The following is a 16,764-nucleotide window of genomic DNA, read 5'->3' as shown; positions in this document are numbered from 1 at the left end:
AGATGCAGGTGTGGAAGCCATTTGCAGCTACAGCACACGTCCCTTGTCACTAACCCAAGGGAACTGAAAAGTAAAAAAACATGTTTTTTTGTTGTTTTTTTTTTCCTCCCAGTGACTGGTTTGCTACAGCAGACAGCCTGTCTGTGCTTCCTAGGCGCTGCTCTATAAGGAGGAATCCTGCTGCAGAATGATCTAATTTGTGTAATCTTGAAGGTGGAGCTATTTTTGAAAGAGCACAGAAAAATAATGGAACCCTTTGCTTGTGAATGCCAAACTGGATCTTACTTTAAAAGGAGAAGAGCTCAGTTCGATCTCGTAGTTTGAACTCTCATTTTCTTCTTGCTCTGCTTACCATGTCTGGATAAAATTTATAATAGATCTGTTTGGGTAATTGCACTTGAAACTGGTAGCTGGGTTTCTTTTCTTTTTTTCTTTCTTTCTTCTTCTTCTTTTCTCTTTGGCTGCACCCATGGCATGTGGAAGTTCCCTGGCTAGGGTTGGAATCAGCAGCAGCAGATCCGAGTCTCGTTATCTCATAGCAACTCGGGATCCTTAACCTACTGAGCGGGGCCAGGGATTGAACTCTCATCCTCATGGATACTAGTCAGGTTTGTTACCACTGAGCCACCACAGGAGCTTCTTCTTCTTCTTCTTCTTCTTCTTCGTCTTCTTTTTTTTACATTTTTGATAAGTATATTACTTGCAATTTGGATAATGCAAGTAGCTTAAAAGAACAGTTACCAAATTAAAGGATTAGAATTCTCTTTATGGTTATTTGAGAGACCGATGGTTTGTAACTGGTTCTCAAACCTCTCAGATTTTGTGGCCCCTTTTCTATCCTGAAATGAAATTCCCAGATAATAAGATTTACCAGCATGTCTCCAGTGTCAACTGCAGTATAAAGGGAACATGGAAGGAACACTGTTTGTAATACAGCATATATTTCTATACGTGAATTCTCAGAAGACATTGTAAATGTTCGTAGCACGTTAGAAACCGTAGCAGGTGCACATCGCCTTATCTCTGTGAATAGGATGCCCATAAATCGGGACTGATACAGGTGTGTTGCGTGGGTGACTCGTGACACGTGGCGACACCAGCGGTGATACGGTGTCCTGGAATGGTGAACACATCTCCGTCACGTTCTACACAAAATAAAGTCTTTTCTCCACTTTTAGTAATGTTACAGTCCTAAAAAGTTCAGTGGTGGAAAAGTTAGTAAGTTTCTATATAAAATCTATTTAAGTCTAGGCTTAAAAAATTATAAACTGCTTTTGATTATGTTTATATGTATGTGTATGTCTGGCAAGACCAAAAGTAAATTCATTTTGAAGCTAATGAAATGTAAGCTTCAAGGCTCTTTGTGTACAGGCTACATCCATGGCCCTCTTCCTGAATTTGAAAAATGAAAGTTTTTTTTTTGTCTTTTTAGGGCCATACCTGCAGCATATGGAAGTTCCGTAGCCCGGAATCGGAACTGCAGCTGCCGGTCTACACCATAGGTCACGGCGAGGCCAGGGATCAAACGCGTGTCCTCATGGATGCTAGTCGGGTTCATTAACCGCTGAGCCACGATGGGAAGTCCCTGAACACAAATTCTTAATCTTAAATTCGTCCAGTTGATCCATTTTCCCCTTTGTGTCCACGTAAAGAAGTCTTAGTCTGTCCAGGTCATGAAGATGCTCTGTAATGTTTTTCTCTCCAGCTGTGTTGTCTTCCTTTCATGTGTAGCTCTACAGCCCACCTGGAATCGGTGTGTGTGTGTGGAGTGAGGGGTTCATTCCTCCCACGTGGATCTTGGATGAGCCCTGCACCGTTTATTTAAAAGCTTGTCTGGGAGTTCCCGTCGTAGCGCAGTGGTTAACGAATCTGACTAGGAACCATGAGGTTGCGGGTTCGATCCCTGCCCTTGCTCAGTGGGTTAAGGATCTGGCGTTGCCGTGAGCTGTGGTGTAGGTTGCAGACGCGGCTCGGATCCCGCGTTGCTGTGGCTCTGGCGTAGGCTGGTGGCTACAGCTCCGATTAGACCCCTAGCCTGGGAACCTCCACATGCTGCGGGAGCGGCCCAAGAAATAGCAAAAAGACAAAAATAAATAAATAAATAAATAAAAGCTCGTCTGTTTTCCACTGCTCTCCCGTCACCTTGATTATAAGTCACTGGCGTTTACGGGTGGTCTGTGTTTAGATTTGCTGTCTGTGCCGGGAGTCAGTTGTCCAAGCTCGTCCTTCTGTCCCGTCCCTGTTACCGCATCTGTGTCATAGGCCCGTGAGCTGGCGGCTTGAGTCTGCAACGTTGTGCTGCTTCGTGATCGCCGTGACTCGTCTTTACTCTTACAATTTCCTTAGCAATTTTAGAATCAGTTTTTCAATTTCCTTGAATTATTTCTTTGAGAATTTTATTAGGATTGCATTGACCCTGTAGATTAATTTGGAGAGAGTTGAAATCCTTAAAGTATGGGGTGTTTCAATCCATGGATGTGACGTGTCCTCCGTTTCTTTAGATCTTCCTTCTTTCATTGATTTTGCACTCTTAGCATGGACGTATTGTATCCTATCTTCCTTTAGATGTATTCTTATATATTTGATATTTAAAATCCTAGATGTAGGAGTTCCCATCGTGGCACAGTGGTTAACGAATCCGACTAGGAACCATGAGGTTTCAAGTTCGATCCCTGGCCTTGCTCGGTGGGTTAAGGATCCGGCGTTGCCATGAGCTGTGGTGTAGGTCCTAGATGCGGCTTGGATCCCGAGTTGCTGTGGCTCTGGCGTAGGCCGGTGGCTACGGCTCCGATTAGACCCCTAGCCTGGGAATCTCCATCTGCCACGGAAGTGGCCCTAGAAAAAGGCAAAAAGACCAAAAAAAAAAAAAAAAAAAAATCCTAGATCTAATGTTGTGACTGTAATTGTGTATGCTTTTCTTACAGAGGGCCCTGCGGCGTGTGTAAGCGCTAGGCCTTGCACGACCTGGGCAGAACGGTTTCACTGACATGATTGTTGGATATCGTGTAGGAAACTAGTCATTTCTCAATTGTGCAGGACTCAAAGGAATCGTGGGTTGTAGAATGTCTGGCATTCTTGTCTTTTCCACCACTAAATGTCAGTGAAGTCCCCAGTCACTGTGACAGTTCAGAATGCTCCCCGAGGCATCACCACCGCCTTATCGTACCGTTCTGATCATCCCTCATCTAAGATGCTTGTTGAATGTCCTTCAGTGTATTTGACTTTTTGTTTGGTTTTAGGACAAGACCTAAAGTAAGCCAGCAATTTCAAATGGTGCCATCCATAATTTAGACTTTATTTATTTTTTACTTTTTTTTTTTTTTGGCTGCCCCGAGGCATATGGAGTTCCTGGGCCAGGGATCAGATCTGAGCCACAGTTGTGACCTAAGCCGAAGCTGCGGCAAGGCCAGATCCTTAACCCACTGTGCCAGGCCGGGGATCGAACCTGTGTCCCAGCGCTCCCAAGACGCTGCCCATCCCCTTGCACCACAGCGGGAACTCCTACAGTTTGGCCTTTAAAAATTAGCAAATGATTTATCTTGACAGACTTCTGTTTGCACAGATACACTGGTGGAGTGGATCGAATACTGCACATGGAGCCAGAAGAGTTACATCCGTCCCTTGACAAAAACTGATTTGAGGTTGGTTTCCTTTTGAGCCCCCATCTCTCACCAGAATGGAGAAATGAACATGACCGTGTAGCTGGCCACCCAGGGCTGTTGGGAAGGGCAGATGAAACAATCTATAGATGCTTGATAAGTCTTCGAGTCCCGCAGAAAAGCCATCGAGTCTGTCTGTGAATGTGCTGTCTCGTTTTTGCTGGGACATAAATAGGCACAATTACCACGATGAAGTCTCCTAAGGCGTATGGATCTGCCCAGTTTGGCGTCTTCCAGCGTAGTCACTCTAGAGATAACTTATTTATGGAAAATGACGTGTGTTTTTTCAAAGCTTGTGTGTTTATGGAAAGGCAGCAAGAGTACTACTCTGCCGGGATTCCTGCGTCTCAATTCTGGTTTTCACAGTGAAAGTAGGCAAACCACTCACTTTCCATTTCCTTCGTCGTCTCACCGCTTATAAAGGCTTTGAGGATTATGGTAACGTCTAAGCAAATTTTACGTTCCTCTTTGAGAGCTTCCATGGAATATAGGTGATACATTATTATAATTAAATTCTCATTCATGTTAATTTGCTTATGGTTCTAGCCTTCCAGCCAGTGGATTGAGAAATCCCTGGCCTGTTACAGGATGAAAAGGTGATAAGATTTTGGAAAGTAAGTTGAGAGAGAGGAAAGATACTGTCTCTGCAGTTTTAATATGGAATCTATTGGAGTTCCCGTTGTGGTCCAGCGGTAATGATTCTGACTAGTATCCACGAGGATGCGGATTCAAGCCCTGGCCTCGTTCAGTGGGTTAAGGATCCGGCGTTGCTGTGGGGTGTGGTGTAGGTTGCAGATGCAGCTTGGATCTGGTGTTTTTGTGGCTGTGGTGTAGGCCAGCAGCTGTAGCTCCGACTGGCCCCCTAGCCTGGGAACCTCCATATGCCGTGGGTGTGGCCCTAAAAAGCAACAACAGATTTTTATATATATATATATATGGAATAATATATATATGTAACACATATGCATACATGGGATATACTTAATACTCATAAGAAATGGAATTTCTTTTTGTTCCTTTTCTTTTTTTGGCTGTGCCTATAGCATTTGCGAGTTTCCAAGTAAGGGATCTAATTCACACAAAAACAGCGACCTGAGCCGCTATAGTGACAACACTAGACCCTTAACCTGCTGCATCACAAGGGAACCCCCCAGAGACTCTTTTTAACTGAATTTTGGTTTCATTCGAAGTTTCAGCATTTGATTACTTTCCAGCCTGATTTTATCTGTTTTAAAAGTCTACCTCCCCGTAATAGTTTTTCCCCTTATCGTTGTCTTTATTTCTAGTCAAAGACGCACATGTATTCTAGAGAGTCCTTCAGGTGGTTCTAGAAGGCTAATTACAGAAACAAGCTTTGGATATTATCTAGTGGATTCCAAATGTAGAAGATTGTTTGGCTTTTTCACCGTCACCTCATTCTCCCCATGAAATTGGGATTATGGTCATGCGGGACTTTTCTTACTCTGGCCATAGAAAGGCAAGTCACTGTTGAGCAAACTGTGATCTTCCTTTCCTGGCCAACTTGTAGTTTTTCCAAGCATGGGTAATTATTTTTTGGAGTTCCCGCTGTGGCGTGTGGCTTGAGGATCTGGTGTTGCCAAGCCCTGGGCATAGGTTGCAGATGCGGCTCGCATTTGATCGTTGGCCTGGAGACTTCCATGTGCCTCAGGTGTGGCTGAAAAAGGGGGAAAAAAAAAGTTATCTTTTTAGTTTTGTTTCATAATAACTAACATTAATTGAGCATGTCATATGTACTAGGTGCTGCTCTAACTGTTGTCCATGTGTTAATTCCTTTAGTTATCAGTTAGGTGGAGGTGTCCAGCGGGATTAGGTACCTTGCTCAAGAAAGTGGCATTGCCAGAGTTCAGACCCTGGCAGTCTGGCCTCAAGAATCTGCTCTTAACTGCTGTGCTCAACTCTTTTCATTTTCTACTAATATGTACTTAAACTTTTTTTTTAATTGAGGTGGCTTTTTTTTTTTCTTTTTTTTTTTTCTCCCTTTTTAGGGCTGTACCCACAGCATATGGAGGTTCCCAGGCTGGGGGCTGAATTGGAGCTACAGCTGCCGCGGCCTATACCACAGCCACAGCAACACTGGCTCCAAGCTGCGTCTGCCACCTACACCACAGCTCATGGCAATGCCAGGCCCCTGACCCACCGAGCAAGGCCAGGGATCGAACCTATATCCTCATGGGTACTAGTCAGGTTCATTTCCATTGTGCCACAGTGGGAAGTCCAGTTGAGGGTAAATTTGCATGGGGTGACACGCACAGATCTTGGGTTTATAGTCTGATGGGTTTTGACAGACATTCACGTGTACCTTCATATAACAAACCCCTTCATCAAGGACATTTTTATCCCTTCCAGCCATTGCCCACCTCTCACAGGCAATTGCCGTTCTGGTTTATGTCGTTGTAGACTCTGTCTGTTCTTGAACCTCATGTAAGGGAAATCATATAATACATATTTTTTTTTTGACCTTCTTTTGCCCAATTCATCCACGTTGTGCATGTTCGTGACTCCTTCTTTCTTCTTGCCAAGTGGTGTTTCATTGCAACAAATACTCCAATCTGCTTATCCGTCCTCCTGCTGCTGGACATAGGCATTGTTGACAGCTTTTGGCTTTTATGAATAAAGCTGCTATGCATGTTCTTGTACAAGTCTTTTGTGGACTTGCACCTTCGTGTCTCTGGGGATAAATATGCAGGAGGGGAGCGGTGGGACTTAGTGTAGGTTTATGTTTAACCCGGAAGAAACGGCGGCTTCCCAGAAGGGTTTGTGTCGGTTTACCTTCTCACTTACTGTGGCAGATTCTCGGGTTCCCCAGGCCCCCGTCCCCTGGTATTTATGCTTTGGTGTAGTCCCCTCCCTTGGAGTGCGGGAGGGACCTGTGCCTTGCTCCTTCCTGAGGGAAGATGGCCAAGGTACATGAAGGGTTGTGTTCCATTAGATCGCCCTCTGAGGAGACTCCCTCCTTCGCTGGCTTTGGAGAAACAGGCGCCTGAGCTGTGAGCTGCCGGTGGAGAGGGCCATGTGGCAGGGAGCCCCGGGCGGCGTCGAGTCCCTCGCCGGCAGGAAACGGGGCCCTCGGCCTGTCCGTCCGGTAGCCGTGAAGAACTGAGTGTCCAACACGCAGGTGCGCTTGGAAACAGGTCCTGCCCCACTCCAGCCTCACACGGGACCCGGGTGCCAGGCGACCCCTCGATTGGAACCTTGTGGAGGAGCCGGTCCCGCCGGGCCTGGGCTCCCAGCCCCCTGAGACTGAGCCTAATGAGCCTGCGCTGCCGCGAGCTGCTGAGGCTGCTGAGCCGGTGGCGTCATTGTCGCACAGTGGTAGGTAACTCATACCAGCAGCGTGCAAAGGCTCCTGTTGCTCCACGTTTCCACCGGCATTTAATTTTGTCAGTCTTTTTTAATTTTAGCCCGGTTAATGGGTGTGAAACGTTCACTCCTTGTGGTTTTAATTTGCATTTTCCTAATGACTCATGACCTTGAATAGCTGCTGATTGGCCCCTTGGATATCTTCTTTAGGGAAGTATCTGTTCAGGACTTGCCTGTTTCATAAGTTGGTATGTTTGTCTTTTAAGAATGTATTTGTAGCGTTTCTTTTCTCTTTTTTGTCTTTTTAGGACCACACCCATGACATATGGAAGTTCCCAGGCGAGGGGTTGAAAAGGAGCTGCAGCTGCCGGCCTGCTCCACAGCCACAGCAACACCAGATCCGAGCCGAGCCGTGTCTGCCACCAACACCGCAGCTCACGGCAACGCCGGATCCTTAACCCCACGGAGCGAGGCCAGGGATCGAACCCATGTCCTCATGGACATGGGTCGGGTTCGTTACTGCTGAGCCACGTCGGGAACTCCTGGGGCATTTCTTCATATACTGCAGACCAGGTGTCGCTCTGTGTATGTGACTGTGTGTGTGCGGACGTGTGTGTGCACGTGTGTCTGATGGACTCTCTTCCAGTCTGTGCCTGGGAGGACCTCCCACATCCCTCCAACCCCACCCGTTTACCACGTGTATTCTATCGCGTTATCTTTCTCTAAATTCGTTTTTCTGAGCTGTTTGAGACCCAGTTATGTACGTGACTCCCCCCCCGCCAGGTACTCCCCCGAGTGAGGCGCACCCCTGAATAACCACGACACAGGGCATCGGCCTCCATAAACCCCTTTTCTCCAGTCCACACACCCTGTTCACATCTTGCAGCTGCCCAGCCATGTCTCCTTTTTGGTTTTGGTCCAGGATCCCAGCGGGGAGCATGCCTTGGGTTTAGCTGTCGTGTCTTTTCATGTCCTCTGCTCTGGGGTGACCCCTCCTTCCTTTCCTGCCACCCGTGTCCCTGACAGCTGCACGTTCAGGAGGACGAGATCTGCAAGCGGCATCCATTCGTGTTGCCTCCTGACCAGGTCACGCTTTCTTGCCAGAAATACCATCGAAACGATGCCTGATAGTCTCAGCACGTCACACCAGGGCGCGATCGTCTGGTCACGTCGGTGTCTGCCAGGTGTCTCTACTTCGCTGTACAGCCATGGTTTTTCTTCTGGTAACTGATGCGTGTTTTGTGTGGAGACAGTTTGAGATTATGCCAGTATCCTGTTCCTCGTCAGACTGCAGACTTACCAGCACTAGTGTCTCGCCTAAATCAGCAGTCACTGCGTGGGTGCCAAATGATGATTTTTGTTTCTTTGTTTCCATTATTCCTTCTGTATTTATAAATTGTTCTTCTCTAAGATTGAGCCTTTCTCATCTCCCTTCCTCCCTCCCTCCATTCCTTTCAGCATAGCCTCAAGGATTTGCGATTTATTCATTGGGTTGAAATTTATTAGTATTGTTGTTTATTTTGAGGCTCACGTTACTCCAGATCTGGTCAGTGAGCGTTGTTTCAAGCTGTTTCCCTTTTATATGTTCTTAGCATTCTTTGAACACTTCTAATTTTCTTTGGAATAAAATGTTCCAGGCTTATCTTGGGTTTTCTCTGTCCTGGCCCTGGAACCAGCCATTTCCCTAAGGCGTCCTGATTCTTTTAGTGAAGGATGCTATTTAGAAACCACGACTTAGGAGTTTGTGCTCATTGTTGTAAAATGTTGTTGCTTCTAGGTGCTCTTAGAAGGCAGGGCCTGGAGCTGTAAGTATGTATCCGTAGTGCATACCACACACGCGTGCACACACACACACTCACACACTCTCTCTCTCTCTCTCTCATCTGTTTCTCTGTATCCACAGTACATACCACACACACGCGCGCACACACACACTCTCTCTCTCATCTGTTTCTATATCTATTTCTGTAAAGAAACCATATGGTTTTTTAAACCATGAAGAACCAGGAATTCAAACTTATGGCTTCAGTTCCAGAATAATAGCTCAGAAGGCTTCTCTCTAGCTTCTCCCCTCTTCGTGTTTGTTAGTGCCTTTGCCAAGAGGAGAAATCGGGCTTTATAATCCCCAGTATATTACTGATTTGCTCATTGTAAGTGACCTCCCAGCTCCCTGGCTTCTCCCCATAGGCCACGTCTGCACCCCTGTGTCCTTTTTTTTTTTGGTCTTCTCTAGGGCCGCTCCCTCGGCATATGGAGGTTCCCAGGCTAGGGGTCTAATCGGAGCTGTAGCCGCCCGCCTACACCACAGCCACAGCACCATCAGATCCAAGCCGCGTCTGCGACCTACACCACAGCTCATGGCAACGCAAGATCCTTAACCCACTGAGCAAGGCCAGGGATCGAACCCGCCACCTCATGGCTCCTAGTCGGATTCGGTAACCACTGCGCCACGACGGGAACTCCATGCACCCCTGTGTCCTTGAGCACCAGCAGGAACGCGCAGGAGAACAGGGAGGCAATTGGGAAACTTCTTCACGGTGATTCCTAAGACCACAGAGGTGGAGAGGGAGTTTATTCCATAGAATCTTAGGTGGCATTTGTTCCAGTTATTTACTCTTGTGTGAAGAAAGCCGCTCTAAAATGCAGTCACTTAAAATATGGACGGTGTGATTTGGCACACAGACCTGAAATTTAGGCAGAGCTTGGCAAAGATACTCTCTCCGCTCCAGGTCGGTTGGGTGGTTCCGAGGCTGGAGGCTGGAATCCTCTGCCGGCTCCTTCACTCACTCTGGCAGCCTGGCTGTGGCTGGACTAGGTGGCTTTTCCACGTGGATCTTTGGCTTCCTCACCTCCTGGCAGCTGGGTGCCAGGGGTGGGCGTCACAAAAGAGAGGGAGCCAGGCAGAAGCGTCATTTCTATTGCCTTTTCTTCCTTAGAAGCGAGTCCTAAACCCAGCCCATACTCAGGGGTAGCTTTTGTTCAATTTTTGGTTCTTTTTAATGGCTGCATATATTCTGTTTTTTGATTTGGTTATTTGATCCTAAAGGGATGGGAGAGACTGGACTCAGGAAATAAGAATAAAGGCATAGGCTTTTTTTAAAAAAACAGGTATTGGGAATGAGAGAAAGAGGAGTGTTCCATATTCCTGGGATGTGCCATCGAAGGAGATAGGGCAGTTGGAAAAATGCAGTTGGGGGGGGGTGCTGTGTTAATTGGTTTTGTCTGGGAAATGAGTATTTTCCTGTTCATTAAATTTCCCTACCGGGAGCTGAAGGCACAGGACAAGCACGCAAGGCCAAGGCTGGAGCCGGGGCTGGCAGACAGAGCTGGGGGAGAGGCGACCCCTTGAGAGAGGGCTGTGCCTCAGTCAGTCCCGCTGTTAGTGGGAGACCGGGAAAATGACTGAGATTCTTTCTCCAGGATCCTGTGTGACACCTGGTACGTTAAGTTGTGTCCACTCTGGGAAGCAGAGTTACTGTCTTCATGTCACGTCACGTGGGCGGAGAGAACCTTTTGTTAAACACAGATGTGAGTTTGCTAATCTTTTGAAGGCACTTTAGACGCTTCAAATTTGAAACGAGAGCTACCTGATTGGAGCTTCTTGATCTCTCCTCTCAAATCAAAGCAGCCCGGGCTACGTGTGGTAATTAGCATCATCGCATGGCTGAAGAACGCCTTTTTTTCTCTTCTCCCTTTATGTCAGAGAGTTCGGATCTGTAGAACAGCTACGAAATGCACGCAAAGTGAATAGGGCAGCACCGGGACGCTGCTGAAACTCTTGAGCTGATAACCAGATTGATTCCGTTGGGACGATGATGGTGATGTTTAAAATGCTGATGTTTCAAGAAGTCAGCAGTGGAGAATTACAATGCCCTTTGCTTCTTAGAAACAAGAATCTTTTTTTTTTTTTTTTTTTTTTTTTTTGATCTTTTTAGAGCCATACCTACGGTATATGGAGGTTCCCAGGCTAAGAGTCAAATTGGAGCTGGCAGTAGAGTCTACACCACAGGCACAGGAACTCGGGATCTAAGCTGTTTCTTTGACCTACACAGCAGCTCACGGCAATGTGGATCCTTAACCCACTGAGCAAGGGCAGGGATCAAACCCACAACCTCATGGATGCTAGTCGGGTTTGTTACCTCTGAGCCATGATGGGGACTCCAGAAATAAAAGTCTTGTTCTCCTTAACCCCCACTGTCTCCTGGAAAGTTGAGGGGAATGGTTATTATTTTCTACGTTTAGACTGAATTCAAGTTCAAAGCTAGAGATGGGCCACGTGTTCTGGGTAGATGGTACAGTTGAAATGATGAAGTCCTTCAGGTTTGTTTTGTTTTTTTCTGGCTCTGCCCATGGCAAATGGAAGTTCTTGGATCAGGGATGGAACCTGCACCACAGTAGTGACCCAGGCTGCTGCAGTGACAGTGCCATATTCTTAAACTACTGCACCACAAGGGAACTCCAAAAGTCTTTCCGATTTAATTGGGAGTTTGGTGGAAGTGAAGGATATTCCTGTTACTGTTCATTGTTTTTCCCTCTAGTCTCTCTGGTTTTGGTCTCCACCCCTACCCCCTGCCAACCAGGTAACTTCACCAGACAATAGCACATGTCAGTTATGTGTAAAGTATGCTGGGAAAGCTACAAAGATGAGTGTGATACAGGCCTGTCCTTAGCTCACTGTCTTGGTGTAAACAGCTAACAGGTAAATAAAGCAGGTTGAAGTCAGTTGCATGTTAGAGGCACATGCTGGGGTGATACAGGAGAAAAGGGCATTGACTCCTCAGTAGAAGGACTGGCATTTGAACTGGATTTTTTTTTTTTTTTTTTTTTTTTTTTTTGTCGTTTTAGGGCCGCACCCAGGGCGTGTGGAGGTTCCCAGGCTAGGGATCAAATTGGAACTGTAGCCGCCATCCTGGCACCACAGCCACAACAGTGTCAGATCCAGGCCACATCCATGACCTATGCTGCAGCTCATGGCAATGCTGAATCCTTAACCCACTGAGCGAGGCCAGGGTTCAAACCCGTATCATCATGGATACTAGCTGGATTCTTAAGCTGCTAAGCTAAGCCACAGCAAGAGCTTCTGAACTGGAATTTTTTTGTTGTTGTTGCTTTTTGGGACCACATTCGTGGCATATGGAGGTTCCCCAGGCTAGGGGTCAGATCAGAGCTGTTGCTGCTGGCCTGTGCCACAGCCACAGCAATGCAGGATCTGAGCCTTGTCTGAAACCTCCACCACAGTTCACAGCAATGCCAGATCCTTAACCCACTGAGCGAGGCCAGGGATTGAACCCGCGTTCTCATGGATACTAGTCAGATTCGTTTCCACTGAGCCACGGGAGCTTGAACTGGAATTTTTGCTTTCAACTTTTTATTGTGGAAAATTTCACAAATGTATAAAAGTGGAGAAAACGTATAATGACCCTCCATGACCTCATCACCCAGCTTCATTATCAGATTATTTCATCTATATCCCTAACTCCCACCCCCACTTTCACCCCCAGATAATTTTGAGGCCAATTCCAAACATCATAGGATTTCTTTTTTTAAATAGCATTTTTATTTTATGTTGGAGTATAATTGATTTAAAAGGTCTTGTTAGTTTCAGGTAAACAGAAAAGTGATTCCGTTATACCTCTGCATGTATCCATTCCTTTTCAGACTCTCCCATAGGTTATTACAGAACACTGAGCAGTTTCCTGTGCTGTACAGCGGCTCCTCGTGGATGATGTGTTTTATACGTAGAAGTGTGGCTATGTCATCCCAAACGCCTGGTGTATCCCTCCCTCCCCCCGACCTTTCCTCTTTGGTCACCATCAGTTAGTTTTCAAAGATGTGAGCCTGTTTCTGTCTTATAAATAAGTTCATGTGTATCATTTTTTTTAGATTCCACATGTAAATGATATCAAATATATTGTCTGTCTTTGTTTGACTTAGTTTACTTAGTATGGTCGTCTCTAGGTTCAACCATGTTGCTGCACATGGCATTATTTCATCTGTAAAAAGCATTTTATTGGCGTTTAGTTGACATACACTGTTGTATTAGTTTCAGGGGTACAGCACAGGGAATCAGTCGTACGTGTGACTACATCCATTCTTCTTTCCCCTCTAGGTGATTACGAGCCACCAAGTAGATCTCCCTGTGCTTACAGCAGGTTCGCGTTCCTCATGTTTTATTAAGAGTGTGGATAAAATTCTTTCCTCCCCCACTGGGTTCACCTATTCAAGAGATTGGTTTTGAAATCTGTGAGTTTATTTCTCTTTCATAAAATAAGTTTTTTTGTGTCCTTTTTTCTTTCTTTTTTCTTTTTTGGCCACCCTGTGGCATATGGAGGTCCCAGGCCAGAGATCCTATCCGAGCTGCAGTTGTGACCTATGCTGTAGCTGCGGCAACGCTGGATCCTTTACCTCACTGTGCTGGGCTGGGGATTGAACCAGACAACACTAATCCCATTGTGCCACAGTGGGAACTCCGTCTTTTGCGTCATTTTATTTATTTATTTATTTATTTGGTCTCTTCTGGGGCCGCACCTGCAGCACATGAAGGTTCCCAGGCTAGGGGTCGAATTGGAGCTGTAGCCACCGGCCTACGCCAGAGCCACAGCAACGCAGGATCCGAGCCACGTCTTCGACCTACACAACAGCCCACAGCAACGCCGAATCCTTAACCCACTGAGCGAGGCCAGGGATCGAACCCACAACCTCATGGCTCCTAGTCAGATTCGTTAAGCACTGCGCCAGGACGGGAACTCCTGCATCATTTATTTTAGATTCCTCATATACGTGATATCATAGGATACTTGTCTGACTTTCTTCACTTAGCATAATAATTTCAGGTCCTTCCATGTTGCTGCAAATGGCATTATTTCATTCTTTCTATGGCTGAATAATATTCTGTTGTGTATACGTACCATGTCTTCTTTATCCATTCCTCTCTTGATGGACATTTAGGTTGCTTCCTTGTCTTGGCTATTGCATATAGTGCTGCAGTGAACATTGGGGTGCACGTAACTTTCAGATTTTAGTTTTCTCCAGATATATGTCCAGGAGTGGGATTGCTGGATTGTATGGTTGTTCTGTCTTAGATTTTTTTAAAAATGTAGTTGATTTACGGTGTTTTTTCAGTTTCTGTTGTACAGCAAACTGACCTAATCACACACAGTTCCCTCTGCTATATGGTAGGGCCCCATTGCCCATCCATTCCAAATGTAACAGTTTGCAACCAAAAACCCAAACTGCCTGTCCATCCTACTCTCCCCTCTCCCCCTCGGGGAACCACAAGTCTCCTCTCCTTGACTCTGCTCTGTTTCTGTTTTGTGGATAGGATCATCTGTGCCATATTTTAGACTCCACATGTAAGTGCCATCGTATGGTATTTGTCTTTCTCTTTCTGACCTACTTCACTTAGCATGAGAATCTCTGGTTCTATCCATGTTGCTGCACATGATGTTAATTTGTCTTTTTTGTGGCTGAGTAATACTCCATTGTGCATATGTACCACATGTTCTTAATCCTTTCATCCGTTAGTGGACATTTAGGTTGTTTCATGTCTTGTCTATTGAGAATAGCGCTGCAGTGAACATAGGGGTGCAGGTGTGTTTTCGAATGAATGTTTTCTGCAGATGTATGCCCAGGAGTGGGATTGCTGGATCGTATGGTAGTTCTAGATTTGCTTTCTGAGGTACCTCCATACTGTTGCCCATAGTGGTTGTACCAATTTACATTCCCACCAATAGTTTAGGCGGGTTCCCTTTTCTCCACACCCCCTCCAGCATTTGCTATTTGTTGACTTGTTAATGATGGCGGTTCTGACTGGTGTGAGGTCGTATCTCATTGTAGTTTTTGACTTGCATTTCTCTCGTAATTAGTGATAGTCAGCATTTTTTCATGTGCCTGTTGGCCATCCGTGTGTCTTTGGAGAAATGTCTATTTCAGTCTTCTGCCCATTTTTCAGTTGGGTTGCTTGTGTTTTTGTTGTTGAGTTGTAAGAGTTGTTTGTATATTTTGGAGATCAGGCCCTTTTCTGTTGCAAGTTCTATTTTAGATTTTCAAGGAAATAATTTCTTCTATAACAATATCTCTAAGAGATAGGGACATGTTTTAAAAATACATAATCACGATACCTTTATCCCTCCTAAAATGATTAACAGAAAGTTCTTACTATGATCTGCTTATAGTCAGTGGAGAGCTGGGCTTTACAGAGAGGAGATTTTAGTAGGTGGTGGTGGGAGGCAGGGGCTTCAGGTGTAAAAGCAGGGAAGTGTGGGTAAGTGACAGGTGGTGCATGTCGGGCTAAGGGCTGCGGCGTGCAAGGGGAAGGAAATGGCAGGTGTGAGTCCTGGTGGAGGAGACGTCAGTGGATTTGTCCAGTTCCAGACCGCACGTGGGCTCCCCTCTCTTCCTGGTTGACAGTGCTTGCTTGAGTGGTCGTTTCGAGCTGGGTAGAACAGGGTGGCGAGCTGAGTCCTGCCCTCGGCCGTGTCTGTAAATAAAGGTGTGGGGCTCACAGAAGTCACAGCCATTCGCACACACGTTGCAGGCTGCCTGCGCTCGCCCTGCAAAGGCAGGATTGAGTGGTTGCAACAGACACCCTATGCCCTGCAACGCCCCCACTATTTACTGTCTGGCCCTTTATAGAAGAAGCCTGCTGCCCTCTGATCTGGAAGATACCGGGCCGAGTTTAGCGCAGTGAGGAGGCTGTGTGGAATGTACCGGTGAGGAGCAGCCATGGGGGCAGAGGCTGGGATTTGTTTTGCTCTGTCTCCACCGTTCACCCTGTAGCCTGAGAAAGTGAGTGTCTCTAAGAATTTCTCTGCCTCTTTGGTCGCTATCTTGTTTAGTGTCTCTCTCCCACTAGTCAAGGGAGTTTTGCCTATTTTCTTCACTGCTCCAATCCCCAGGGCCTGGATTAGAGCCGGTGCACTTCGCGGGCACTCAGTAGGCGATTGCTGAAGAAGTAAGTGACTGCGTACTGGTTTTGCTCCTCTTCTGCTTTAGACACACTCGGAGTGACTTGGGGGCAAGGATAACGTATTTTTAGGTGACAGTGATTCTGTTATGTAAATCCAACAAAGTTTAGAAAATTGTTTCCTCAATACAGTGGAGTCTTAAGCAGCAACTAAAACTAGTAATTATGAAGACTGTGGAAATGTGGGAACATGCTTATAATGGGTCAAAATCGTAGGCTCTCTGTCTCTCTTAAATATATACGAATATAGACAAAGACTAGAAGATAATGCAAAAAATGAAATCATTGTTTTAAGACTGGATTTTAGGGGTGGTTTTTCTCTCCAGATGTTTCTTTAATGCTGTTGTTTTCTCATATTTTTCATCTTTTTTCTTTGTATTTGTAATTTTTATTTCGTTTTTAAAGTATGATTAATTTACAGTGTTGTGCCAGTTCCTGCTGTACAGCAAAGTGACTCAGTACATACATATTCTCTTTCTTTCTTTCTTTCTTTCTTTTTTTTTTTCTTTTTAGGGCCACACCCAAGGCATATGGAGGTTCCCAGGCTGGGGGTCGAATCGGAGCTACAGCTGCCGGCCTACGCCACAGCCACAGCCACAGCCACGCCAGATCCGAGCTGTGTCTGTGACCTACACGACAGCTCACGGCAACGCCAGATCCTTAAGGCAATGGGTGAGGCCAGGGATCGAACCCAAAACCTCATGGTTCCTAGTCGGATCCGTTTCCGCTGCGCCACGACGGGAACGCCGCCTTCCTCATGTTCTCTTCCATCGCGGTCTATCCCCAGAGACTGGAGAGCGTTCCCTGTGCTGTACAGCA

General features: G+C 46.2%; 1 protein-coding gene and 1 long non-coding RNA gene across 2 annotated transcripts in view; both read left to right on the top strand.

The window, feature by feature from the left end:
• The window catches only part of PACS1 (phosphofurin acidic cluster sorting protein 1), a 138,965-nt gene that overhangs the window by 14,209 nt on the left and 107,992 nt on the right, over positions 1-16,764 (top strand).
• The window catches only part of LOC106509302, a 39,121-nt gene continuing 37,231 nt past the window's right edge, over positions 14,875-16,764 (top strand). The window contains exons 1-2 of the long non-coding RNA XR_002341432.1: positions 14,875-15,767; positions 15,878-15,933. This is a non-coding gene — a long non-coding RNA (uncharacterized LOC106509302). The remainder of the gene's footprint in view (positions 15,768-15,877; positions 15,934-16,764) is intronic.

Source organism: Sus scrofa, chromosome 2, assembly GCF_000003025.6.
Source record: "Sus scrofa isolate TJ Tabasco breed Duroc chromosome 2, Sscrofa11.1, whole genome shotgun sequence".
Lineage (NCBI taxonomy): Eukaryota > Metazoa > Chordata > Mammalia > Artiodactyla > Suidae > Sus > Sus scrofa.
The sequence above is the reverse complement of the archived record's forward strand: the minus strand, read 5'-3'. Positions and strand labels throughout refer to the sequence as shown.